The sequence below is a fragment of the Zingiber officinale genome, chromosome 3A (genome assembly GCF_018446385.1).
Source record: "Zingiber officinale cultivar Zhangliang chromosome 3A, Zo_v1.1, whole genome shotgun sequence".
NCBI lineage: Eukaryota > Viridiplantae > Streptophyta > Magnoliopsida > Zingiberales > Zingiberaceae > Zingiber > Zingiber officinale.
This window is the reverse complement of record NC_055990.1, coordinates 96797601-96825181: the sequence shown is the minus strand read 5'-3', so window position 1 is coordinate 96825181 and position 27581 is coordinate 96797601.

Genomic DNA, 27581 nt, shown 5'->3' with positions numbered 1-27581 from the left:
TGGCCAAATAAAAAAATAAAAAATCATCATCCAATAATTTGGTGATTGATTCAATCAAGAGGGAAGAAAAGGAAAAATTAAAAGAGAAAAGGAAAACCATGAGAAAGATTTTAACTTTTGTAAAAAGTCTTTTCTTATTTGCCTTGGGCAAGTAATATAAAAGAAGGGGTGAGGAGGCCTCATGAGATACAATTCTTATTCTCTTGCTTGGAGATCCTCAAGTGGTCGTCCCTCCCTCTCCCTTCTCTTTTCCCTTTTGCTCTCTTCTCCTTGGTGGTGGTGATGGTCGGATTTTAGAAGAAGAGGAAGGAAGCTTTTGGGTAGTGTTCATCTTGGAAGATCGTCGCCCACATGACGTCTAAGGCGAGGCGAGGAATACGGCAGAAGATCTCGAGGTCATTAGCTTACAAAGAGAAGGTATAACTAGTAATTTTCTTCCGCATCATACTAGTTATTTTCTTTGTAAGAATTCCAAACACAAGAGGCATTAGATCTAGTTTTTCAAATTAGTAATTCGTGTTTGTGTTTTTGTTTTGTTTTTAAATTTGTGATTCGATTATTCTTTTTGGTTAAACCTAGAGTTATTTAAGGAAATTAAATATTAACTTTCCCTAAAAGGCTTTGTCGAGACAGTGGTGGATGATCTCATATCCAAGAAGGTCGAGTGTCTCGCCATGTTTATCCTGGAAGCCGATTTTGGAAACTAATATTTAATGGAATTTATAACATAGGTGGATTTGGATCAATAGTATTAAGTTTCGTTTGCGATCCAAACCCAAACCATCAAGAACAGATAAGTTAAATTTGGAATTAATGATGTTAAGTTCCGTCTGCGATTCCTAATTTAACTTCTAAAGAACACAATAGGTTTTTTAGGAAAGGTTCGACACTTGTACAAAATTTTTGTACAGTGGAACTAGTACGATCTTCCTAGAACTAACCAATAATTGGTATCAGAGCTAGGGTTTGCCTCTGTGTGTTTAGAATTCAAATTAATTATGCACATGTCATACATAATTTAGGCAGGATAATGGTGGGATATGCTAACTCTTTGGTTGCAGGAATCCAACTATTATGGCATATAGATATTATGCGTGATTGGACCCTTGGACATGTCAAGAGCATTATTTTGTGTGTGCATGATTGTATGTAACTAATATAGTAGGAACTATATTAGCCCTAGGAGTTTTTAGAATTTTTATTTTTGATCTAGATTATATGTACATTCCCTTGTGGAATATAGAATTGATATATGTAAAAATTCAATTTTTGTCGCAAATCGGATGTGTTGGTTGCTACTCGGAAAGCCTAGAGGTTCCACTGTACAAAAATTATGTACAAAGGTCTGAACCTTTTCCTAGCTACCATGTGTTTTTTAAAATTAAATTTTGGATCGCCTGCGGAACTTAACACGTTTGATCCAAAACTTAATCTATTTGTTCTTTTAGATTTTGACTTGGATCTCCTGTGGAACTTAACACGTTCGACCCAAATCACCTTAAGTTATTAATTTCATTAAATATTAATTTCCATAATTGGTTCCCAGTACTGACGTGGCGAGGCACATGGTCTTCTTGGATATGGGAGCAACCACCACTGACTAGACAAAACCTTTTATAGAAATCTAATATTTAATTTCCTAAAATAACTTTAGGTGAACCGAAAAGAACAATCAAATCACAAGGAAAAATAAAACAAAAGAACACAACTTCGAAAAACATATTCGAAACACTAGAATCATAAGCCTCTTGTATTTGGTATTATTTCCATAAATAACTAGCATGATGCGGAAAGAAAAATAACTAGTTATACCTTCTAGAAAGACCTCTTGATCTTCTACCGTATTCCTCTTCTAACCTCGGACGTTGTGTGGGCAACGATCTTCCGAGATGAGAAACCACCAAGCACCTTCTTCTCCTCCTAGCTAGGTTCGGCCAACACAAAGAAGCTTCACCAAGGAAGAAGGACAAAACACCAACCAAGCTCCAAGGGATACAAGTTTTCTCTCCTTCTTCTTCTTCTTCTCCGAGTAGTATCCGGCCACCACAAGAGCTCCAAGCCAATAGAGAAGATTCGGCCACCACCAAGAGGAAGAGAGGAAGAGAGGTTGGCCGACCACAACACCAAGGAAAAGAGGGAGAGAAATAATAGAGGTTGTTACCCATGAAGGCACCTCTACCCCTTCTTTTATAATCCTTGATCTTGGCAAATAAGGAAAATTTAATAAAAACTTCCTTAATTATTTTGCCATTGAAAAGGAAAATTTATTTAATTAAAAATAATTTTTCTTTTCAATTTTGCAATGGCCAACCACCATATAATTCTCCAAGCAAATAAAATTTTAAACACCAATTAAAACTTCCTTATTTGCTTCCGGAAATTTATAAAAATTTCTCAATAATTTTTATCCCTTCATGATTGGTTTATAAAAAGAAAATTTAATAAATTAAAATCTTTCTTTTAAACATGTGGATAAAAAGAAAGTTATCTCTATAAATTAAAATCTCTTTTAATCTACAAATAAGGAAAGATATCAAATCTTTTCTTAATCTTTTGTAGAAACTTATAAAAGAGAATATTTAATTTTAAACTCTCTTTTAAATCATGAACATGATTAAAAAGGAAAGTTTTCTTAAAATTTAAAATCCTCCTTTAATCAACAAATAAGGAAAGATTTCAAATTTTAAACTCTCTTTTAAACATGTAGATGATTTACAAATAAGGAAAGTTTTTACCAAAAATTAAAACCATCCTTTTAAACTACAAATAAGGAAAGAGATTAATCTCTTCTCTTAATCTTTTGTAGAAAGCTATAAAAGGAATTTTTAATTTTTAAACTCTCTTTTAAAATCATGATATCCACATAAGAAATAATTTTAATAAAAATCCTTTTTAATATTCTAGTGGCCGACCACCTAAGCTTGGGACCCAAGCTTTGGCCGGCCACCTACATGACTCATCCACTTGGTCTTGGCCGGCCCTAGCTTGGGTTACAAGCTAGCTTGGCCGGCACCATTGGATGGGTAAGAAGGTGGGTATGCGGTGGGTATAAATCTCTATATACTAGAGGCTACGATAGGGATCGAGAGGAGGAATTGGTTTTGGTCTCCCGATAAAATTAAGCATCCCGTGTTCGCCCCGAACACACAACTTAATTTTATCAATAATAATTCATTCCACTAAAGAACTATTATTGAACTACCGCACCAATCCCAAATTACATTTTGGGCTCCTTCTTATTATGAGTGTGTTAGTCTCCCTGTGTTTAAGATAACAAATGTCCACTAATTTAGTAAGGCTCTGACAACTCACTTAATTAATATCTAGCTCCAAGAGTAGTACCACTCAACTTCATCGTTATGTCGGACTAAGTCCACCTGCAGGGTTTAACATGACAATCCTTATGAGCTCCTCTTGGGGACATTCTCAACCTAGATTACTAGGACACAGTTTCCTTCTATAATCAACAACACACACTATAAGTGATATCATTTCCCAACTTATCGGGCTTATTGATTCATCGAACTAAATCTCACCCATTGATAAATTAAAGAAATAAATATCAAATATATGTGCTTGTTATTATATTAGGATTAAGAGCACACACTTCCATAATAACTGAGGTCTTTGTTCCTTTATAAAGTCAGTATAAAAGAAACGACCTCAAATGGTCCTACTCAATACACTCTAAGTGTACTAGTGTAATTATATAGTTAAGATAAACTAACACCTAATTACACTACGACCTTCCAATGGTTTGTTCCTTTCCATTATGGTCGTGAGCTACTATTTATAATTTATAAGGTACTAACAACATGATCCTCTGTGTGTGACACCACACACCATGTTATCTACAATATAAATTAATTGAACAACTATATTTATCATAAATGTAGACATTTGACCAATGTGATTCTTATTTCTAGATAAATGTTTATACCAAAAGCTAGGCTTTTAGTATACACTCTAACAATCTCCGACTTATACTAAAAGACTAAGCTGTCATATCTGCTGCCATACATCTGATTCTCATCCCTTCAACATGCCCATCAAAAGCTCTTGCCTTAAGGACCTTAGTGAAAGGATCTATAGGTCATCACCTGATGCAATCTAGGCGGCAACAACTTCTCCTCGTTTATACGATTCCTCGTATTGGGAGGTACTTGCGCTCTATTGTGTTTACTTGCCTTATAGACTTATGATTTCTTCGAGTTTGCTACTGCACCAACATTATTACAATAAATTGTAATAATCTTTGGACAAACCAGAAATCATATCTAAGTCTATCTTGAGGTTATTGAGTCATTCAACTTTTATGGATACCTCAGAGACTTGCCATATACTAAGTTTCTATGGTGGAGTCCAGAAAAACACCTATGCTTATCACTCTTCCATAGTTATGACTTTACCTCCTAAAGTAAACACAAAACCCCGAGGTTGACTTATTATTTTCCCTATCCGATTGGAAATCAAAATCCATGCAACCCACAAGGTCTAAATTAACTGCCTTGTAAGCTAGCATATAATCTCTAGTGCCTCTAAGGTACTACAATATATGCTTTACTGCAGTCCACTGCCCTTGTCCAGGGTTACTTTGATATCTGCTAACTATGCCCTTGGCAAAACAGATTTCTGATCTCGTGCATAGCATACATTAGGCTTCCAACAGCCGTAGCATAAAGAACTGCCTTTATTTCCTTTATCTCCTTTGATGTCTACAGAGACATATCTTTAGATAAAGTTACTCCATCCTGAAAAGGTAAGAAACCTTTCTTGGAGTTTTGTATGCTTAAAATGAGCAAGGATTTTTTCGATGTATGAAGCTTGGGATAAGTAAAATATTCTTTTCTTGCGATCCCTTATTACTTTGATCTCAAGAATATATACATTCTCCCAAGTCCTTTATATCGAATTGTTTGGACAACCATACCCTTACTTCTGACAACATTTTGATATTGTTTCCAACTACCAAAAATATTATCTAAGTATAGTACAAGAAATACCACCACGTTTCCATCACATCTTTTGTATACATAAGACTTATCCGGTTACTAAATCCATAGATCTGGATTACTTTGATAAACCGGATGTTCCAAGACCTTGAAGCTTTGCCTCAGTCCGTAGACTGATTGAGCTTGCACACAAGATGCTCTTAGCCCTTTGCAATGAACCCTTCTGGCTGCTTTATATGGATGCTTTCTTCAAGACTTCCATTAAGGAATACTGTCTTGACATCCACTTGCCAAATAGATAAAAAAAATCCGGATAGACTTAAGCATGGCTACCAGTGAAAAAATTTCCTTTTTCATCTAGCATTGCTTTGAAAGTTTCTACCTTTCTGTCTATCCCTCTTTTCCTATTATAGACATTTTTATACCCAAAGGCTTTTACACCATTTGGTGGTTCTATAAGCTTCCAGATTTTATTAGAATACATATATTCTAATTCTGTTATTCATTACTCTTTGCCAAGATATTGCATCTTTATCTTGGAGTGCTTCGTCATATGTCCGGAGATCAGGTTCATGTCCTCCAGGGATCGAGTCCAAAAACTCTCCCAAAACATGAATCTTTTTAGGTTGCCAAACAACCCTCCCACTACGACAAGGCACTTTCTGCAATTGTGTATCATTTGTGATACGTGTTGCAGTTTCCTTGTGGTATCTTATCTTGTACAGTTGGTACTAGATAAGACATGCATTTTATTATTTCCTTAAGGACAAATTTTCTTATGGGCACATGGTTTATTACATAGTCATTTTCTAAAAATCGATCATTGATGCTAACAATGACCTTCTGATTTTTAAGACTATAAACCTACTTTCATTTCACTAGGATAACCCATAAACAAGTGAATTCCTATCCAACATATCATTGTCTCTCTTCTGCATATGTGCTGGACTACCCGAATCCGAATATGCTTCGAAATAGGCTTACGCCTATTCAGCAATTCTATATGAGTAGAGAGTTCTGACTTTAGAAGGTACTATATTCACTCTCGTTTCCAGAGTATATCCTTAAAATGATTTTGATAATATTCTTAATAACTCATCAATCTACTTATTTCCATAAGAGTCCTATACCTTCCTTTTCCTACACCATTCTGTTGGGATTGAATCCCTACTTCTGATAAATGACTCCTAAATTCTCCCAAGAGGTACTTGCCACTACGATCTTACCGTAGTGTCTTGATACTTTTACTTTGTCGTTTCTCCACATCAGCCTCGTACTCTTTGAACTAATCAAAGCACTTAGACTTGCGGCACATCATGTAAATATATCCGTATCTCAAATAGTTGTCTATAAAATAGATGAAATATTTGAAACAACCTCTTGCCTGGATGCTCATAGGATCACACAAATCAGAATGAACCAATTCCAATATATCTTTGACTCCATACCCCTTAGACTTAAAAGCTTCTTGGTTATTTTTCCTTCCAAGTAAGACTCATAGGTTGGAAAGATTTTGTAACGACCCAACTCCTGGGTACTAAGCTATGAGCCGGATCGCTACATTAACTACTGAAGCTACTGTGTTGTACTGTGCGGAAACTGGGTAAAATAAAATTTCACTAACTGACTCTATTAAACTGACAACTGGTACACCCATGCTGTTATAAGGAAGGGTTCAAGACCTTTCCGGTTGGGGTATATATACTAAGGAGGAAACTTGACCTCCCATCTGAGCTAGAACTCAAAGCTGACTTCCCAGCTAGCTGCTGTTCGATCCACGGATCGATCAAACTTGCTGCGATTCTGTGCCCTGCTGGATCGGTCTGCGGACCGATCCAGCAGAGGTTGGATCGGTCGGAAGACCGATCCAGGTGTGTATGGATCGGTCTGCAGACCGATCCAAGCACCTGGAGACGCTGGGATGCCTACTGTTCGATGCTGGGTCGGTCGGCTGACCGATCCAGGGAGATACAGTAGGCTACTGTATCCATCTGGATTGGTCGGCTGACCGATAAGGCATTGGATCGGTCTGCTGACCGATCCAGGTTCTGATAGTCTGAAACGAAATCAGAATTTCTGATTTCCAGCACTGATTCGTGCCAAAAATCCCATACACAAGCTCTAGATACATGAAAACCACTCTAGCATGTAAATACTAACATTCTAAACATGATAAACTAAACAAGACATAGTTTACTAAGCTATGACACCTAATAACAAGACTAAGTCATAAAACTAGACATGTTAAGTACTAAAACTGAAATAAAAGCGTATAGATCCCAAGGATCTTTATTCCAGACCCCTTGCACACACACATCATCGTAGCATCGCCCTCCAGCCTCCGCTAGTCCACTTTTCTTTTACCGGTATCTGCAGTATAAGAAAAGTAGCATCTGTAAGCTAAGGAGCTTAGTAAGAAACCATCTATCTCACAAAATCATGCAACGATGCGATTATGTTTTTAAAACATGCTGTTTGAAAACTGAACTGAGCATGGCAACATGGCATGGCATACAAATATGTACTGAACTGATCATGGCATACAAACAAGCGGAGCATAGCATACTGTATCTAAAACTAAGCATGAATACTTAACTGGTCATGCATATACATCTAACTGGTCATGAACTCAAATCATGAAACTTAACTGAGATAATTAACTGAAACTAAGTTAGTGTTTCCATCCCTGATTACATATTTGGAAAACTATATATAATAATAGATGAAAATACTAAACATGCTGCTGGGGCCCTGGCAACTGTGCTTATTGTGCGCGCATCCCTACGAGACCCGGGATTGCAAGTTCCGAATCCAGTAGGGTTACTAGGTTATCTGAACCTAGGGATGACTGTGGGAGTCCAGCCCATGGATATCTGATCCAAGTACAGTGCCATCTGAATAAAAGTAAAATACTGAATACTGTTTTATTTTACTTTGCTGTTCTAGGTTATCTGAACCTAGAGCTAGGTTATCTAAACCTAGAGGCTACTGTGGGAGCCCACCCAATGGATATCTGATCCATATAGCTATAATAACTGATAATAAGATGAATAAAATGTTTCTAATACATTTTACATGCTGTTAGGAGGCCTACTGGTGCATCCTTCTGAACTGGGCATTCTACCGAATACTTGGTGTGCACTACAAGCACACCCTAAAACTGAAAACTGTAGAACTACTGAACTAACGCCAAAACTAACAAGCGAGAGCAATTATACTGCAGGTGAGGGGTTTCTTACCTCCTGTTCGTAATTTCTTATGATTCTATTCGCTAGGATTCCGGTGGAGATGATCTTCTCGACGATCCGCTCGCGTCTTCGCGTTCCTCTCGCGGAGAAGAACCTTTTTCATGTTGGAGTCATCGCCGGAAGATGTTCCCTTGACCCTTGGCTTGGTGTGCCGTGCGTGAGGAAGAGGGGAAGAAGGAAGAAGCGGCGGTGGTGTTGGGAGGGTTTCGGTGGAGAAGGATGTGCCGAACCAAAATAATATAACCCAACCCCAACTTAAGTTTATATTTATATTAAGTGGGTAACTAGGCCCAACTCAAATATAAATATAAATGTTTCCCTTCTCTTTCAGCACGGCCCTGCTGGGTTCAACTGGTTACTAGCATTATCCCTTAAACCATAGGTCTCGGGTTCGATTCCCGCCTAAGCTATTTTGCGACTTATTTGTTTTTGCTACTTCCAGTACTCCAAAAATTATGTAAAAATATCCTAAAAATTTAGAGAAATCATAGGATATTTCTAAAATAAATTCGGGAATTTTTCGGGCTTTACAGATTTCCACTACTAATGAACCCAAAAGTTCATCAGCTACCAATGAATCCTACTCAAGTTAATATAACCTAGCCTTAGAAGCCAAAGATATAATTGGTTCATTTTCGAAGGTTACTTTCTCTTAAAGTTAAAAGATGTGTTACTAATTTCCATTTGTTGCATCGTGAGAGTTATTGGATTTATAAATTGCCAACCAACGTACCAGAACAGATAACTTCCCTCTTTTTCTTTAATAACAACTTTGTTATTAAAAGAGGCAGAATATCAAGTTCTTTGAATAGTTTAAAAACTGAAAACTAGTTCTTTCTAAACTTGGTGCGTAAAGACAATTACTCAAAAATCCATGTTTTATTCTTATCAAAGGATAAACATCTCCCACTGCAACAGCTACCATTTTTACAGTAGTGCCCATGTAGATGGTGTTTTAATTTTCATTTAGTTGCCGGGTTTCCTGGAATCCTGCAATGAATTGCGGACATGATTAATGGCATCTGTATCTACACTCCAGGTTCTGGTAGATAACACCACTAAACATGTTTCAACTAATGAATTAAATACACCTATACTGTTCTTAGTTCTAAGAAGACAGTCTACCTTAATGTCCAAGTCCTATTTCCAATCATTACAATTGGGATTACTAAGCCTTTCTTATAGTATGACTACTAGGGGATTGACAAACATTTTAAATCCTAAGAATCACAAAAATACTTGGTCAAGATCAACTCCTTAAAAATCCCCATGAATTTTGTATGCCACGATAGTGTGGACGTATACAAAATCGAAGAGGAGATTTTATTCATTAATTTTATTATCTCGTCAACTTTACTTTATGACTAATAAAATTAATGGTTGATCTGTCTTTAATCAAATATTTGGTCAAAAACTTTTGAATTTAAAAAAAAAATATTGATTCCTCAAACAATATTATTTAAATTCACCAACACCTTAAACACCGTGAATTTTACATGCCACGTTAGTGTGGACGTATACAAATTCAACATTTGTAAAAGGAGGGTTTTAACCCATTAATTTTATTATCTTGTCAACCTAACTTTTTGACAAATAAAATTAATAGTTGGTATCATTTGGTCACACAAATAATAGCAGTGACCCCGATGGGGAGGATACTATTAGATGTGTCTAAGTGTATACCATTACTTGACACTAAGTCCATTAATAAGATTATGCCCCTTCCGTTGGGGAAGATCACACGCTCTTAATTAACTTCCTATAGTCATCCAAAAATGGAAGTCTGTTCTAGTGATCCACAAACAAGCTCATCCGTTATGGAGGAAGGCACTCAGAGCCAACGCGCAAGCTTGTTTGCATCACTTACAAACCAGTAATGGAGACCATGGGATTTACTTAAAAATCCCTCTCCCACTTAGTTATTTATAAATGAGGAATTTTAACTATGCTAGCCTACTAAATATGTAAACTAACATGCACACACAGCACAATATAAAAGCAATAAATAGAAAATCTAATTTTCAACTATTATGGCTTTTATCTTTTGTTGTCCTCCGTGTGTTGTCATCCCAAGCTACTGCCATATTTGGCCACTGCCACCGGGTCTAGCTATCGCATCCATCTTGCTCCTAGTTCCGCTGCGCCTCTGGTCCTTAGAAGGTTCCACGCTTTGCAAGATTTGATCCGCGACATAAATAGAATTTTACATTTTGATCCTATATTCCTCGAAGGAATGTACATGTAAACTAGATCGAACATAAAATAAAATTTACATCCATCGATCCTATATTCCATAAAAGGAATGTACATGTAACTAGATCAAAAATAAAATCCTAATAAAACTAAATACAGCTCCTGCTGTATTTTATAATACAATCATGCACACACAATAAAATGCCCTTGACATGTCCAAGCGTCCAATCACACACATAATAACAATAAACCATAATAGTTGGATCCTGCATCCACAAAGTTAGCACATCCTACTATTATCCTACCTAAATTATGTATGACATGTGCATAATTAAACTAATACCAAATACACAGAGGCAAAACCCTAGCTCTGATACCAATTGTTGGTTGCTACTCGGAAAGTCTAGAGGTTCCACTGTACAAAAATTATGTACAAAGGTCTGAACCTTTTCCTAGCTACCATGTGTTCTTTTAAATTAAATTTTGGATCACCTGCGGAACTTAACACGTTTGATCCAAAACTTAATCTATTTGTTCTTTTAGGTTTTGACTTGGATCTCCTGCGGAACTTAACACGTTCGACCCAAATCACCTTAAGTTATTAATTTCATTAAATATTAATTTCCATAATTGGTTCCCAGTACTGACGTGGCGAGGCACATGGCCTTCTTGGATATGGGAGCAACCACCACCGACTAGACAAAACCTTTTATAGAAATCTAATATTTAATTTCCTAAAATAACTTTAGGTTAACTGAAAAGAACAATCAAATCACAAGGAAAAATAAAACAAAAGAACACAACTTCGAAAAACATATTCGAAACACTAGAATCGTAAGCCTCTTGTATTTGGTATTATTTCCATAAATAACTAGCATGATGCGGAAAGAAAAATTACTAGTTATACCTTCTAGAAAGACCTCTTGATCTTCTACCGTATTCCTCTTCTAACCTCGGACATTGTGTGGGCAACGATCTTCCGAGATGAGAAACCACCAAGCACCTTCTTCTCCTCCTAGCTAGGTTCGGCCAACACAAAGAAGCTTCACCAAGGACGAAGGACAAAACACTAACCAAGCTCCAAGGGATACAAGTTTTCTCTCCTTCTTCTTCTTCTTCTCCGAGTAGTATCCGGCCACCACAAGAGCTCCAAGCCAATAGAGAAGGTTCGGCCACCACCAAGAGGAAGAGAGGAAGAGAGGTTGGCCGACCACAACACCAAGGAAAAGAGGGAGAGAAATAATAGAGGTTGTTACCCATGAAGGCACCTCTACCCCTTCTTTTATAATCCTTGATCTTGGCAAATAAGGAAAATTTAATAAAAACTTCCTTAATTATTTTGCCATTGAAAAGGAAAATTTATTTAATTAAAAATAATTTTTCTTTTCAATTTTGCAATGGCCGGCCACACCATATAATTTCCAAGCAAATAAAATTTTAAACACCAATTAAAACTTCCTTATTTGCTTTCGGAAATTTATAAAAATTTCTCAATAATTTTTATCCCTTCATGATTGGTTTATAAAAAGGAAATTTAAAAATTAAAATCTTTCTTTTAAACATGTGGATAAAAAGAAAGTTATCTCTATAAATTAAAATCTCTTTTAATCTACAAATAAGGAAAGATATCAAATCTTTTCTTAATCTTTTGTAGAAACTTATAAAAGAGAATATTTAATTTTAAACTCTCTTTTAAATCATGAACATGATTAAAAAGGAAAGTTTTCTTAAAATTTAAAATCCTCCTTTAATCAACAAATAAGGAAAGATTTCAAATTTTAAACTCTCTTTTAAACATGTAGATGATTTACAAATAAGGAAAGTTTTACCAAAATTAAAACCATCCTTTTAAACTACAAATAAGGAAAGAGATTAATCTCTTCTCTTAATCTTTTGTAGAAAGCTATAAAAGGAAATTTTTAATTTTTTAAACTCTCTTTTAAAATCATGATATCCACATAAGAAATAATTTTAATAAAAATCCTTTTTAATATTCTAGTGGCCGACCACCTAAGCTTGGGACCCAAGCTTTGGCCGGCCACCTACATGACTCATCCACTTGGTCTTGGCCGGCCCTAGCTTGGGTTCCAAGCTAGCTTGGCCGGCCCCATTGGATGGGTAAGAAGGTGGGTATGCGGTGGGTATAAATCTCTATATACTAGAGGCTACGACAGGGACCGAGAGGAGGAATTGGTTTTGGTCTCCCGATAAAATTAAGCATCCCGTGTTCGCCCCGAACACACAACTTAATTTTATCAATAATAATTCATTCCACTAAAGAACTATTATTGAACTACCGCACCAATCCCAAATTAAATTTTGGGCTCCTTCTTATTATGAGTGAGTTTGTAATGCCCGAAAATTCTCAAACTTGCATTAGAATTATTCTATGATTTTTCTGGAATTTTTAGATATTTTTCCGGAATTTTCCGAGTAGCGGAAGTAGCAAAAGTAATTGGATAAGCAAAATGGTTTAAGCGGGAATCGAACCCGGGACCTCTCGGGTCCGTTAAACCTTTAGTTAGCCTTAGTAACCGGTGAACCCAGCAGGGCCGTGCTGAGAGAAAGGAGAATCAAATATATTTATAATTGAGTTGGGCCAAAATACCCACTTAATATAAATAGGAAAACATAAGTTGGTTTGGTTTATTTTGTGTTGGTTCGGCAACTTCTCCTTCACCCTAACCTCACCGACGCCACCTCTCCCTCTCCTCCCTCTCTCGGCGCAAACCACAAGGAGACCTAGGGTTCTCTCCCTAGGGTTCCAAGGTCACTTTTCGGCGACGATTTCAGCACAAGGATGTTCCCCTCCGCGAGTAGAGCACGTGGACGCGAGCAAATCGTCGAGAAGTCGTCTCCACCGGAATTCGTAGCGATTAGATTTGTAAGAAATCTAGAACACAAGGTAAGAAACCCCTCACCTGCAGTATAAGTAGCTCCGTTTGGTTTTATACGCACTAGTTTAGCTATATGCAGTTTTTATCGACGCATAGGGTGAATTTGACCCTCCTCGCAGATTTAGGGATTTAGTGAGTACTTCTAGATGGGCCGGACACGTATTCCCTCTTCAGTGGGGGTTCCTAGACGTTGTCGGGTGCCTAGAAGTGGCCTCCCTAATAGAGGGGAGAGTTGGGGCACACTAGGTGTTCGATAAAATAGCTAGTTAAGTTAAAATGCAAATTAGGCATTTTAATAGCTCAGTTAAATGCATTAGAAGCATTTAAATCAGTAAATCAGTTTATTTTAGCTTATATGGGACTACGGTCCAATGGGTGGGCTCCCACAGTCGCCTCTAGGTTCAGACAACCTAGCTCTAGGTTCAGATAACCTAGAAACAGCCAGTTTAAATAGTTAGCTATATTCAGTATTTTACTTTCAGTGGCACTGTACTGGATCAGATATCCATTGGGTTGGACTCCCACAGTCGTCCCTAGGTTTAGATAACCTAGTTAACCTACTAAATTCGGGACTTGCAAACCCGGGTTGAGTTAGGGATGCGCGCACAGCAAGTACACTTGCCGGGCCCAAACAGCAAGTTTAGTATTTTCACTTATTATATGTATATGGTTTTCAACCTTTCACAAATTAGTTCGTGAATTCAGTATAGTCCTAGCAGTAGCTCAGTTTTTAGTACCAGCTTAGTTTTTCATTGATACCATGTGATTGATATCATGTTCAGCTTTAGATATGCCATGATTATATGCTTATATGCCATGCCATGTATAGGTTTCAGTATACTCAGCATATCCTTTCAAACAACATGATTTAAAATCATATTTGCATCGTATGCATGTTTTAGTGAGGTAGATGGTTTCTTACTAAGCTTTTTAGCTTACAGATACTATTTTCCTTATACTGCAGATACAGGTAAAAGGAAAATGGACTAGCAGTGGAGGCTGGAGGTCAATGCAGATCAAGATGTGTATGGAAGGAACTGGAATAAAGATCCTAGGGATCTAGTTTTATTTTATAATGCATTAGAACGTGTTCAGTATGCATTAGTACTTATAGTAAGCGTTATCTTACGTTTCTGTTAGTTAGCAAGAGAACAGCTTAAAACCTTGTTAGTTTTGGTTTCCATATGCTTACATGCCATGAATTAGTATTCTATGCCTTAATCATGTTTAGTGTGTTAGCCCTTACTTAGTAGAATGTTTCTCTTAGCTTTTATAGTGTTGTATAATGACTTTGGCACGCATCAGTGCTGTTATCAGGGATCGTCTGAAATCGAAACCACGATCGGTCGTGACCGATCGAGTCTCGATCGGTCGGCGAACCGATCGAGGACTGATTTTTGACGAACTACATTGGTTCTCGTCGATCCGTGGATCGATCGGGGCTGAGTCGCGAAAAATGGCTCGCGATCGCGGCGGACCGATCGATGAGCCAGCGATCGGTCTCGTTGACCGATCGAGGACCGGTGGATCGGTCGGCGGACCGATCGACGTCTGAAATTCGATGTAGATTGTGGATCGGTCGATTCGAGCGATGCGGGTTTCCTCGTGCGGTAGTAGTGGATCGGTGCGTGGATCGATCCAAGATTTTTGATTATACCTCCCTAGCATGTGTACAACTCCTAGGTACACCGAATCTTGAGTTAAACCTTACATTTAGTTCATAAAATTTTAAATTATCCACTTTCATTCGGCATTAATAGTCGACGGCATAGCTGTAGCGATCGGCCTCATGACCTAGTCGATGGGAGGCGGTCGTTCTGATGGTATCGAGCGATGTTCCATACTTCCTACACACATCAGCATTGTACCTGCGGCTTCCAAGTAAGAATACCTCTACTCTCTTTATTGTTCTTGCTTTCTAGTTACGATTCATGTTTATATGCCTACTGCTTGTTAGTATGTGATAGTTTTAAACATGATATCAGTAGTGATATAACTGTAATTACCTTAGTTATGTTATGTTCTCTATGTCTTTAGAAATGGCGAGGGCGCCCTGACTAAAGGGCACTAGCTCGAGCCCGGCAAGAGGCGGCGATGCGGTGCCTCCTCCTTTACAGTATTAGTGGCTCGATTCAGGAGCAACTAGGTGAGCAACGAAATAGCCACCTTAAAGGCTAACCAGCAGAATACCCCCACAGTCACCCGGAACCGAATTTGACGACTCGGTAGTCTTAGAGGTTCCACCAGCTCAGCCTACAAACCCCAGCAGCTGAGCCAAGAAAGGAAGCCTATCTGATCCGGCAGCGAGTCAAGCCAGAGAACTTCTCAGGCACTAGTGAACCATGGGATGCACAAGCCTGGTTCAAAACACTGGAGAGCACGATGGAGCTTCTGGACTGGCCAGAACACGAGAAGGTGAAGTGTGCCTCCTTCTGCCTGACAGGAGACGCACGCATGTGGTGGGAAAGAATCAGAACGAAGCGCCCAGTGAACCAGATGTCATGGGTTGACTTCAAGAAAGAATTCTTCGAGGAGTTCTTTCACATACGGGTTACAAACCGCCACTACGACGAGTTCACTGAGTTTCGTCAGGGCAACCTATCAGTTGAGGAAGCCGTGAAGAAATTCAACAGGTTGGCTCGTCTATGCCCAGAGCTAGTCAGCACAGAAAAGGAACGAATCCAGTTGATGCTCAAGATGCTGAGGCTAGAGATAGCAGTGAACGTGGCTGGTGGCATACATAGGCCACAAACCACAGAGGAGTTAGTGAGCAGTGCCTTGACCACAGAGCATTACCAGAACAGCATAAAGCAGCAGAAACAAGTCTCCTCAGAGTCCAAAGGCCAAGGAAACTCTCACCCTCAAAAACAGCAAGGCCACAGCTCTAACTGGAAAGGGAACTCCAACAGCAAGCGCAAATCAGGAAGTGACCCAAAAGGAGGACCATCTAGCAAGTGACCCAGTTATCCAAAGTGTGTTACTTGTGGGAAATTCCACCCAGGGGTTTGTCGCAAGGGCACACGAGGATGCTTTGAATGTGGACAAGAAGGGCACATGGCCAAGCAGTGCCCGAATAAGACCGGTCGTCCTCAGCCGCAGCAGATTCAGTATGTAGGCCAGCCAGCTCAGTTATATCAGATGCAGGCCGCTCTAGAAGGTCCACTTATCAGCCAGGACAGATTAGAAGCCCCTCCAGCTACGGCGAATGCGAGGATAAACTCACTCACCAGGGAGGACGTAGCTAATGCCTCGACAGTTGTCACAGGTCAGATTAGCATTTTACAGTATAGTGCTACTATTCTATTTGATACTGGGGCAACCCATTCATATATAGCCAAGATGTTCGCCGAAAAATTAGAAATACCCTCAGAGGTACTCAGTGGACAGTTTTTGACGGCACTACCTTCAGGAGAGATCATGGCATCCACGCACTGGCTCAGAGCAGTGCCGGTCATCATAGCAGGGAGAGAGCTCTTTTGTGATCTGATAGTGCTAGAAATGACCGACTATGACGTTATCTTTGGAATGGACTTTCTGATCAGATACGGTGCTACCATAGAGTGCCGTAAACAGAAAGTCATCTTCCAACCTGAGGCGGCAGTGCAATTTGAATACAGCGGAGAACCAAAGAGAAAGGCCAAGAAGTTTCTCTCAGCTATGAAAGCACAGAAGCTACTGGATTCAGGATGTACAGGATTCCTAGCACACGTAGTCAACGCCAGCCAGGACAAGAACCAACAGCTAGCAGAGGTTCAAGTCGTATGTGACTACCCAGCAGTCTTCCTTGAAGAGTTACCAGGCTTAGCACCAGACAGGGAGATTGACTTTGAGATAGAGCTCATTCCCGGTACAAATCCTATCTCCAAAGCGCCTTTCAGGAGCAACTACAGGAGCTGCTCGACAAGGGTTTTATACGCCCAAGTCACTCACCATGGGGAGCGCCTGTATTGTTCGTGAAGAAGAAGGATGGAAGCATGCGACTGTGCATAGACTACAGATCACTGAACCAAGTCACGATCAAGAACAGGTATCCCCTTCCCAGAATTGATGATCTGTTCGATCAGCTAAAGGGAGCAGCAGTGTTCTCTAAGATAGATCTCAGATCAGGTTATCATCAGGTAAAGGTTAAAGAAGGGGATATACCCAAGACAGCATTCAGAACCAGATACGGACACTACGAGTTCGTAGTCATGCCCTTTGGCGTGACCAATGTTCCAGCTACATTCATGGATCTCATGAATAGAGTATTCAGGGATTATTTAGATAAGTTTGTTATTGTGTTTATCGATGACATACTTATCTACTCAGGAACTCAGGAAGAACACTCGGAGCACCTGAAACTAGTATTGCAGACCCTTCAGCAGAACCAGCTATACGCCAAGTTCACGAAATGTGAATTTTGGTTAGATCAGGTGTCCTTCCTGGGTCACATCATCTCAAAGGATGGTATTATGGTAGATCCCAGCAAGATAGAAGCAGTAAGCAACTGGAAGAGACCTAAGAACGCCAGCGAAATCAGGAGCTTTCTGGGATTAGCAGGATATTACAGAAAGTTTATAGAGGACTTCTCCAGGATAGCCTCCCCACTGACAGCTCTTACCAGAAAGAACAGAAAGTATCAGTGGACAGAGGACTGTGAGAACAGTTTCAGCGAGCTGAAAAGGAGATTGACCAGTGCACCTATTCTGACTCTACCAGAGAACGCAGACAGCTTTGACATCTATAGTGATGCCTCTAAGTTGGGACTAGGAGCAGTACTGATGCAAAACGGCAAGGTGATCACCTATGCCTCCAGACAACTCAAGGATTATGAGAAGAATTACCCTACTCATGACCTTGAGCTTGCAGCAGTGGTGTTCGCTCTAAAAATTTGGAGACATTATTTGTATGGAGCTCAGTGTAGAGTGTATACAGATCATCAGAGTCTGAAGTACTTCTTCACTCAGAAGGATCTGAATATGCGACAGCGCAGATGGTTAGAGCTGGTCAAAGACTACGATATAGATATCCTCTACCATCCAGGGAAAGCAAATAAGGTAGCAGATGCACTTAGCAGAAAGTCCAGTGCTACCTTATTATCTCTAGCAGCCATGTCACCACCCCTACAGAAGGAGATCGTAGATTTCGGTCTTGAACTCATCGTTGGACAGCTCTCTACTATTACCTTAGAGTCTACCTTGCTTGATGATATGCAGTCAGCTCAGGAGCAGGACCCTGAAATTCAGAAAATCAAGCAAGGGCTAGCAGAATCAGAAAGTAGAGAATTCAGAGTGTCCGATAGGGGGTGTTGTATTTTGGTGACAGACTCTGTGTTCCAGATCAGGAGGAGCTACGGAGACAGATTTTAGATGAGGCTCACAGGACTCCCTATGCGATGCATCCAGGTTCCACCAAAATGTATCAAGACCTGAAGAAACGTTTTTGGTGGCCCGGGATGAAGCGAGACATCGCCAGATATGTTAGCATCTGCCTCACCTGTCAGAGGGTCAAGGCAGAACATCAGCGACCAGGAGGAGTTCTGCAGCCTATACAGATTCCAAAATGGAAGTGGGAGGATATCTCTATGGACTTCATAGTGGGACTACCCAGAACCACGAATGGTTTGGATGCCATCTGGGTAATAGTCGACAGGTTGACCAAATCAGCCCACTTTTTAGCTATCAAGATATCCTACTCCATGGAGAAGCTAGCTCAGTTGTATCACCAGGAGATCGTCAGACTTCATGGAGTCCCACGTACCATTATTTCAGACAGAGACAGCAGATTTACATCACATTTCTGGGAGTGTGTACAGTCAGCATTGGGCACGAAGTTAAAGTTCAACACAGCATTCCATCCGCAGACAGATGGTCAGACAGAGCGAGTAAATCAGGTACTCGAAGATATGCTCCGAGCGTGTGCCCTAGACTTCAAGGGAAGTTGGTGCAAATATCTGAGCTTAGCAGAATTTGCATACAACAACAGCTATCAGGCCACTATCGGCATGGCACCTTATGAGGCTCTCTATGGGCGGAGGTGTAGATCTCCAATCTGCTGGTATGAGAGTGGTGAACAGAAAGAACTAGAGCTTCAGACAGATCTAGTAGCAGATACCACAGTAGTTATACAGCAGATCCGCCAGAGGATAGAGACAGCTCAGAGCCGCCAGAAGAGCTATGCTGATACACGGCGTAGACCCTTAGAGTTTTCAGTTGGGGATTCAGTGTTCCTCAGAGTAGCTCCCATGAAAAGAGTAATGTGTTTTGGGAAGAAGGGCAAGCTAAGTCCCAGATACGTGGGACCATACCTTATCACTAGAAGAGTGGGCAAGGTAGCATATGAGCTAGAGCTACCTCAGGAAATGTCAGTTGTCCACAATGTATTTCACGTCTCTATGCTGAAGAAGCATACCCCAGATGCCACCCAGGTGATTTAGCCCCAGTCGGTACAAGTCCTCGAAGATCTCAGCTATGACAGTCGGCCTATTCAGATAATAGATCGAGCAGTTAAGACATTGCGGAACAAGGAAGTACCGTTAGTAAAAGTCATTTGGCAAAGTCACACAGCAGCAGAGGCAACTTGGGAGACAGAAGCCAGCATGAGACAGAAGTACCCAGAATTGTTCTAAGTTCGAGGACGAACTTTTTATAAGGTATTGGGGATTGTAACGCCCGAAAATTCTCAAACTTGCATTAAAATTATTCTATGATTTTTCTGGAATTTTTAGATATTTTTCCGGAATTTTTTGAGTAGCGGAAGTAGCAAAAGTAATTGGATAAGCAAAATGGTTTAAGCGGGAATCGAACCCGGGACCTCTCGGGTCCGTTAAACCTATAGTTAGCCTTAGTAACCGGTGAACCCAGCAGGGCCGTGCTGAGATAAAGGAGAATCAAATATATTTATAATTGAGTTGGGCCAAAATACCCACTTAAAATAAATAGGAAAACATAACTTGGTTTGGTTTATTTTGTGTTGGTTCGGCAACTTCTCCTTCACCCTAACCTCACCGACGCCACCTGTCCCTCTCCTCCCTCTCTCGGCGCAAACCACAAGGAGACCTAGGGTTCTCTCCCTAGGGTTCCAAGTTCACTTTTCGGCGACGATTTCAGCACAAGGACGTTCCCCTCCGCGAGTAGAGCACGTGGACGCGAGCGAATCGTCGAGAAGTCGTCTCCACCGGAATTCCTAGTGATTAGATTTGTAAGAAATCTAGCACACAAGGTAAGAAACCCTTCACCTGCAGCATAAGTAGCTCCGTTTGGTTTTATACGCACTAGTTTAGCTATATGCAGTTTTTATCGACGCATAGGGTGAATTTGACCCTCCTCGCAGATTTAGGGATTTAGTGAGTACTTCTAGATGGGCCGGACATGTATTCCCTCTTCAGTGGGGGTTCTTAGACGTTGTCGGGTGCCTAGAAGTGGTCTCCCTAATAGAGGGGAGAGTTGGGGCACACTAGGTGTTCGATAAAATAGCTAGTTAATTTAAAATGCAAATTAGGCATTTTAATAGCTCAGTTAAATGCATTAGAAGCATTTAAATCAGTAAATTAGTTTATTTTAGCTTATATGGGACTATGGTCCAATGGGTGGGCTCCCACAGTAGCCTCTAGGTTCAGACAACCTAGCTCTAGGTTCAGATAACCTAGAAAGAGCCAGTTTAAACAGTTAGCTATATTCAGTATTTTACTTTCAGTGGCACTGTACTGGATCAGATATCCATTGGGTTGGATTCCCACAGTCGTCCCTAGGTTTAGATAACCTAGTTAACCCTACTAAATTCGGGACTTGCAAACCCGGGTTGAGTTAGGGATGCGCGCACAGCAAGTACAGTTGCCGGGCCCAAACAGCATGTTTAGTATTTTCACCTATTATATGTATATGGTTTTCAACCTTTCACAAATTAGTTCGTGAATTCAGTACAGTCCTAGCAGTAGCTCAGTTTTTAGTACCAGCTTAGTTTTTCATTGATACCATGTGATTGATATCATGTTCAGCTTTAGATATGCCATGATTGTATGCTTATATGTCATGCTATGTTTAGGTTTCAGTATACTCAGCATATCCTTTCAAACAGCATGATTTAAAATCATATTTGCATCGTATGCATGTTTTAGTGAGGTAGATGGTTTCTTACTAAGCTTTTTAGCTTACAGATACTATTTTCCTTATACTGCAGATACAGGTAAAAGGAAAATGGACTAGCAGTGGAGGCTGGAGGTCAATGAAGATCAAGATGTGTGTGGAAGGAACTGGAATAAAGATCCTAGGGATCTAGTTTTATTTTATAATGCATTAGAACGTGTTCAGTATGCATTAGTACTTATAGTAAGTGTTATCTTACGTTTCTGTTAGTTAGCAAGAGAACAGCTTAAAACCTTGTTAGTTTTGGTTTCCATATGCTTACATGCCATGAATTAGTATTCTATGCCTTAATCATGTTTAGTATGTTAGCCCTTACTTAGTAGAATGTTTCTCTTAGCTTTTATAGTGTTGTATAATGACTTTGGCACGCATCAGTGCTGTTATCAGGGATCTGATACGAAATCAGAAACCCCTGATCGATCAGCAGACAGATCAGGGAGTCTCTGATCGGTCGGCAGACCGATCAGGGACCTGATTTCTGCGAACAGAACTTTCTATTCGTTCCCTGATCGATCCGTGGATCGATCAGGAGCTGGGTCGCGAAAAATGGCTCGCTGATCGGTCAGCAGACCGATCAGTGAGCCACTGATCGGTCTCATTGACCGATCAGGAACCAGCTGGATCGGTCGGCAGACCGATCCAGCAGCGTACAGAATTTCAGTGTAGATTGTGGATCGGTCGGTCGAACGATCCGGAGTTTCCTACCTTGCCAGTAGTAGTGGATCGGTCTGTGGATCGATCCGAAGTTTATTCTCAGTTGTAAACACCTCCCCTAGCATGTGTACAACTCCTAGGTACACCCAGAATACTAAGTTAAACCTTACAGCATTTAGTTCAGTAAAATTTTAAATTAGCCAGCTTTCATTCCGCATTAATAGTCCAGCACAGCATAACTGTAGCAATCGGCCTCGCAGCCTAGTCAGTAGGAGGCGGGTCGTTACAGTGTTAGTCTCCCTGTGTTTAAGATAACAAATGTCCACTAATTTAGTAAGTTACTGACAACTCACTTAATTAATATCTAGCTCCAAGAGTAGTACCACTCAACTTCATCGTCATGTCGGACTAAGTCCACCTGCAGGGTTTAACATGACAATCCTTATGAGCTCCTCTTGGGGACATTCTCAACCTAGATTACTAGGACACAATTTCCTTCTATAATCAACAACACACACTATAAGTGATATCATTTCCCAACTTATCGAGCTTATTGATTCATCGAACTAAATCTCACCCATTGATAAATTAAAGAAATAAATATCAAATATATGTGCTTGTTATTATATTAGGATTAAGAGCACACACTTCCATAATAACTGAGGTCTTTGTTCCTTTATAAAATCAGTATAAAAGAAACGACCTCAAATGGTCCTACTCAATACACTCTAAGTGTACTAGTGTAATTATATAGTTAAGATAAACTAACACCTAATTACACTACGACCTTCCAATGGTTTGTTCCTTTCCATTATGGTCGTGAGCTACTGTTTATAATTTATAAGGTACTGACAACATGATCCTCTGTGTGTGACACCACACACCATGTTATCTACAATATAAATTAATTGAACAACTACATTTATCATAAATGTAGACATTTGACCAATGTGATTCTTATTTCTAGATAAATGTTTATACCAAAAGCTAGGCTTTTAGTATACACTCTAACAGGATGCTTGCGAGGCGTGGTACTTTTGGAGCACCAGAAGCGCAGCGGAATAAGAAGCAAGATGGATGTGACGACTAGACCCGATAGCGGTGGCTAAATTTAGCAGCAGCTAGGGTTGGAGCACACGGAGGACAGTGATGGAAAAAGGCCACAATAGTTGGAAAATAAATTTTCATATTTATTGCTTTTATTTACTGTGATGTGTGTGTATGCATGTGATGTATGCTAGGATAGTTTAAAATTCCTCACTTTAAATAACTATGTGGGAGAGGGATTTATTTTTATAAATTCCACGGTCTCCATTATTGGTTTGTAAGTAATGCAAACAAACTAGCGCGTTGGCTCTGAGTGTGTTCCTCCATATCGGATTAGTTTGTTTGTGGATCACTAGATCAAACTTCCATTTAGGTTGACTATAGGAAATTAATTAAGAGCGTGTGATCTTCCCCATCGAAAGGGGCACAATCTTATTAATGGACTTAGTGTCAAGTAATGTTATACACTTAGGCACGTCTAATAGTATCCTCCCCATCAGAGTCACTGCTATTATTTGTGTGACCGAAGGAAACCAACTATTAATTTTATTTGTCAAAAATTTAGGTTGACAAGAATAAAATTAATGGGTAAAACCTCCACTTACAAATGTTTGATTTTGTATACGTCCACACTATCGTGGCATACAAAATTCACGGTGTTTTGAGGTGTTGGTTAATTTAAAATAGTATTGTTTGAGGAATCAATATTATTCTAAATTTAGAGTCCTGACCAAAGTTATTTTTGTGATTCTTAGGATGACTTTTAACCCACTGGACATCATACTAAAAGAGAACAAACTTATTGGACCAAACTATATAGATTGGAAAAGGAACCTGGACATTGTTCTTACTGCTGAGAGCTATAAGTTTGTACTGACTGAGGCTTGTCCTAATGCGCCTAATGGTGAGTCTACCTAAGAGGTGATTGAGTATCATAGGAAATGGGTAAAAGCAGATGAGATGGCGCGGTGTTACATTTTGGCTTCAATGTCAAATGTATTGCAACATCAGCATCAAGATTTACCAATAGCTTATGATATTATGAACAATCTCAAGGAACTCTTTGGTCACCAGGATCGGGCCTCTAGGCAAGAAGCCATGAGGAAATTAATGATGGCCACCATGCAAGAGGGTACTCCCGTTAGGAATCATATCCTAAAGATGATGGCTTATCTGAACGAAATACAAATCCTTGGAGGAGAAATTGATGGGGAAACCCAGATCGATATGATTCTCCAAACGCTACCCAGAAGTTTTGAGTAATTCCACCTGAACTATAATATAAATAAAAGGATGTATTCATTGGCGGAACTACTGACAGAACATCAGGCAGCAGAAGTGTTATTTCGTCATAATTCTCAAATTCACTATGCTAAAAATGGTTCTACCTCTAAACTAAAAGGTAAGAAGAAGAAGAAACAGGTTACCTCAGCAAAGAAGGTGATTAAACCTCAGAGTACAGGACCTAAATCTGGAGTGAAGAAGTCGAAGGGCAAGTGCTTCATCTGCAAGCAGTCAGGACATTAGAAAGCAGACTATCCTCGTAGGAATCAGAACAATAAAGGTATATCTCATGCTCTAGTAGTTGAAACATGTTTAGCGGTGTTATCTACCAGCACCTGGTGTGTAGATACGGGAGCCACTGATCATGTCTGTAATTCTTTGTAGGGGTTCTAGGAAACCCGACGACTATTTGAAGGAGAGATAACCGTCTACATGGGCAATAATTTTAAGGTGGCGGCTGTTGCAGTGGGAGACATCTACTTATCTTTTGATAGGAATAGAAGTTTAGTTTTAAGAAATTATCTTTATGTACCTAGTTTTAGAAAGAATTTAATTTCAGTTTCTAAATTGTATTTGGATGGATATTATGTTTCTTTCAATAACAATGTGGTTATAAAGAGAAATAGGGTTATTATCTGTTCTGGTACATTGGTTGGTAATTTATATACTTTAAATCCAATTTCTCCCACAAAGCAACAAATGGAAATTAATAGCACATCTTCTAATTCCAATAAAAGAAAAGAACCTTCAGAGATGAACCAAGCATATCTTTGGCATCTAAGGGTTGGTCATATTAACTTAAGTAGGATTCAAAGGCTTATAGCCGATGGACCCTTGGGTTCATTAGAGTTGGAAAATTTTCCAACTTGTGAATCTTGCTTGGAAGGTAAAATGACTAAGAGGCCTTTTAAGGCCAAGGGGTATAGAGCCAAAGAAGCGTTAGAACTGGTTCATTCTGATTTGTGTGGTCTTATGTCAATCCAGGCGAGAGGTGGGTTTTGAATATTTTGTCTCTTTTATAGATGATTATTCAAGATACGGATACATTTACCTAATGCGCCACAAGTCTGAGTGATTTGATAAGTTCAAAGAGTACAAGGCTGATGTGGAGAAACGTCTAGGTAAAAGTATCAAGACACTACGGTCTGATCGTGGTGGAGAATATCTCTTAGGAGAGTTTAGGAATTACTTATCAGAGGTCGGGATTCAATCCCAATTGTCCGCACCTGGAACACCCCAACATAATGGTGTGGCAGAACGAAGGAATAGGACTCTTATGGAGATGGTTAGATCGATGATGAGTTATTCATATTCGGATTTGGGGTAGTCCAGCACATGTGCTGAAACCAGATGCTGATAAGTTAGAATCTCGTACAGAAGTTCGTGTGTCTGTGGATTATCCCAGAGGAACGAAAGGTGGTTTATTTTATAGTCCTAAAGACCAGAAGGTCATTGTTAGCACTAATGCTCAGTTTTAGAAGAAGACTATATAATTGATCACAAGCCCAGTAGCAAAATTGTTCTAGAAGAACTTAGAGAGGACACGTCTATTTTAGTACCAACAGTACAAGATGAAGTACCACAAGAGACTACAACATGTGTCATACATAATACACAACCACAGACGGTGCCTCGTCGTAGTGGGAGGGTTGTGAGACAACCTGAGAGATTCATGTTTTTGGGAGAGTCTTCGGACTTGATCCCAGGTAAACATGAACCTGATCCCCGGACATATGATGAAGCACTCCAAGATATAGATGCAGTATCTTGGCAAAAGACAATGAATTCTAAAATAGAATCCATGTATTCTAATAAGGTTTGGGAGCTTGTAGAACCACCAGATGGTGTAAAAGCCGTTGGGTGCAAGTAGATCTACAAAAGGAAAAGAGGGACAGATGGGAAGGTAGAAACCTTCAAGGCAAGGCTTGTTGCGAAAGGGTACACTTAGAAAGAGGGAATTGATTATGAGGAGACCTTTTCACTGGTAGTCATGCTTAAGTCTATCCGGATACTCTTATCCATTGTCGCTCATATGGATTATGAGATTTGGCAAATGGATGTCAAGACAACTTTCCTTAACAGAAGTCTTGAAGAAAACATCCATATGAAGCAACCAGAAGGGTTCATTGAAAAGGGCAAAGAGCATCTAGTGTGCAAGCTCAATCGGTCCATTTATGGACTGAAGCAAGCTTCAAGATCTTGGAACATCCGGTTTAATGAAGTAATCTAGTCATATGGATTTATTCAGTGTCCGGATGAGTTTTGTGTATACAATAAGTGTAACGAAAACGTGGTGGTATCCGTTATCGGACGTAAGGGTATAGTTGTCAAGGTAGATGATATTTTGTTAATTGGCAACAATGTCAAGGTATTATCGGACGTAAGGGTATGGTTGTCCAAACAATTTGATATGAAGGACTTAGGAGAATGTGCACACATTCTTGGGATCAAAGTCATAAGGGATCGCAAGAAAAGAATGTTGTGTCTATCTCAAGCTTCATATATAGATACAATCCTTGCTCGTTTCAGCATGCAGAACTTCAAGAAAGGTTTCTTACCTTTTAGGCATGGAGTAGCTCTATCTAAAGAGATGTCTCTGAAGACATCAAAGGAGATAGAGGACAAGAAGGCAGTTCCTTATGCTTCGGCTGTGGGAAGCCTAATGTATGCAATGTTGTGTACGAGACCTGATATCTATTTTGCCGTGGGTATAGTCAGCAGATATCAGAGTAACCCTGGACAAGGACATTGGACTGTTGTAAAGCACATATTAAAGTACCTGAGAAGGACTAGAGATTATATGCTAGTTTACCAAGCAGACGATTTGCTCCCTGTGGGTTACACGGATTCGGATTTCCAATCAGATAGGGATAACAGTAAGTCTACATTAGGTTATGTGTTTACTTTAGGAGGTGGAGCCATTGCATGGAGGAGTGTTAAGCAGAAATATGTTTCAGACTCAACCATGGAAGCTGAGTATGTGGCAGCCTCTGAAGCAGCCAAAGAAGCTGTGTGGCTCATGAACTTCCTAATGGACTTAGATGTGATTACTGGTTTGCCCAAAATCATCACAATTTATTGAGATAATAGCGGTGCAGTTGCAAACTCGAAGGAACCATGAGCCCATAAGGCAAGTAAACATATAGAGCACAAGTACCACCTGATATGAGACATCGTGAAGCG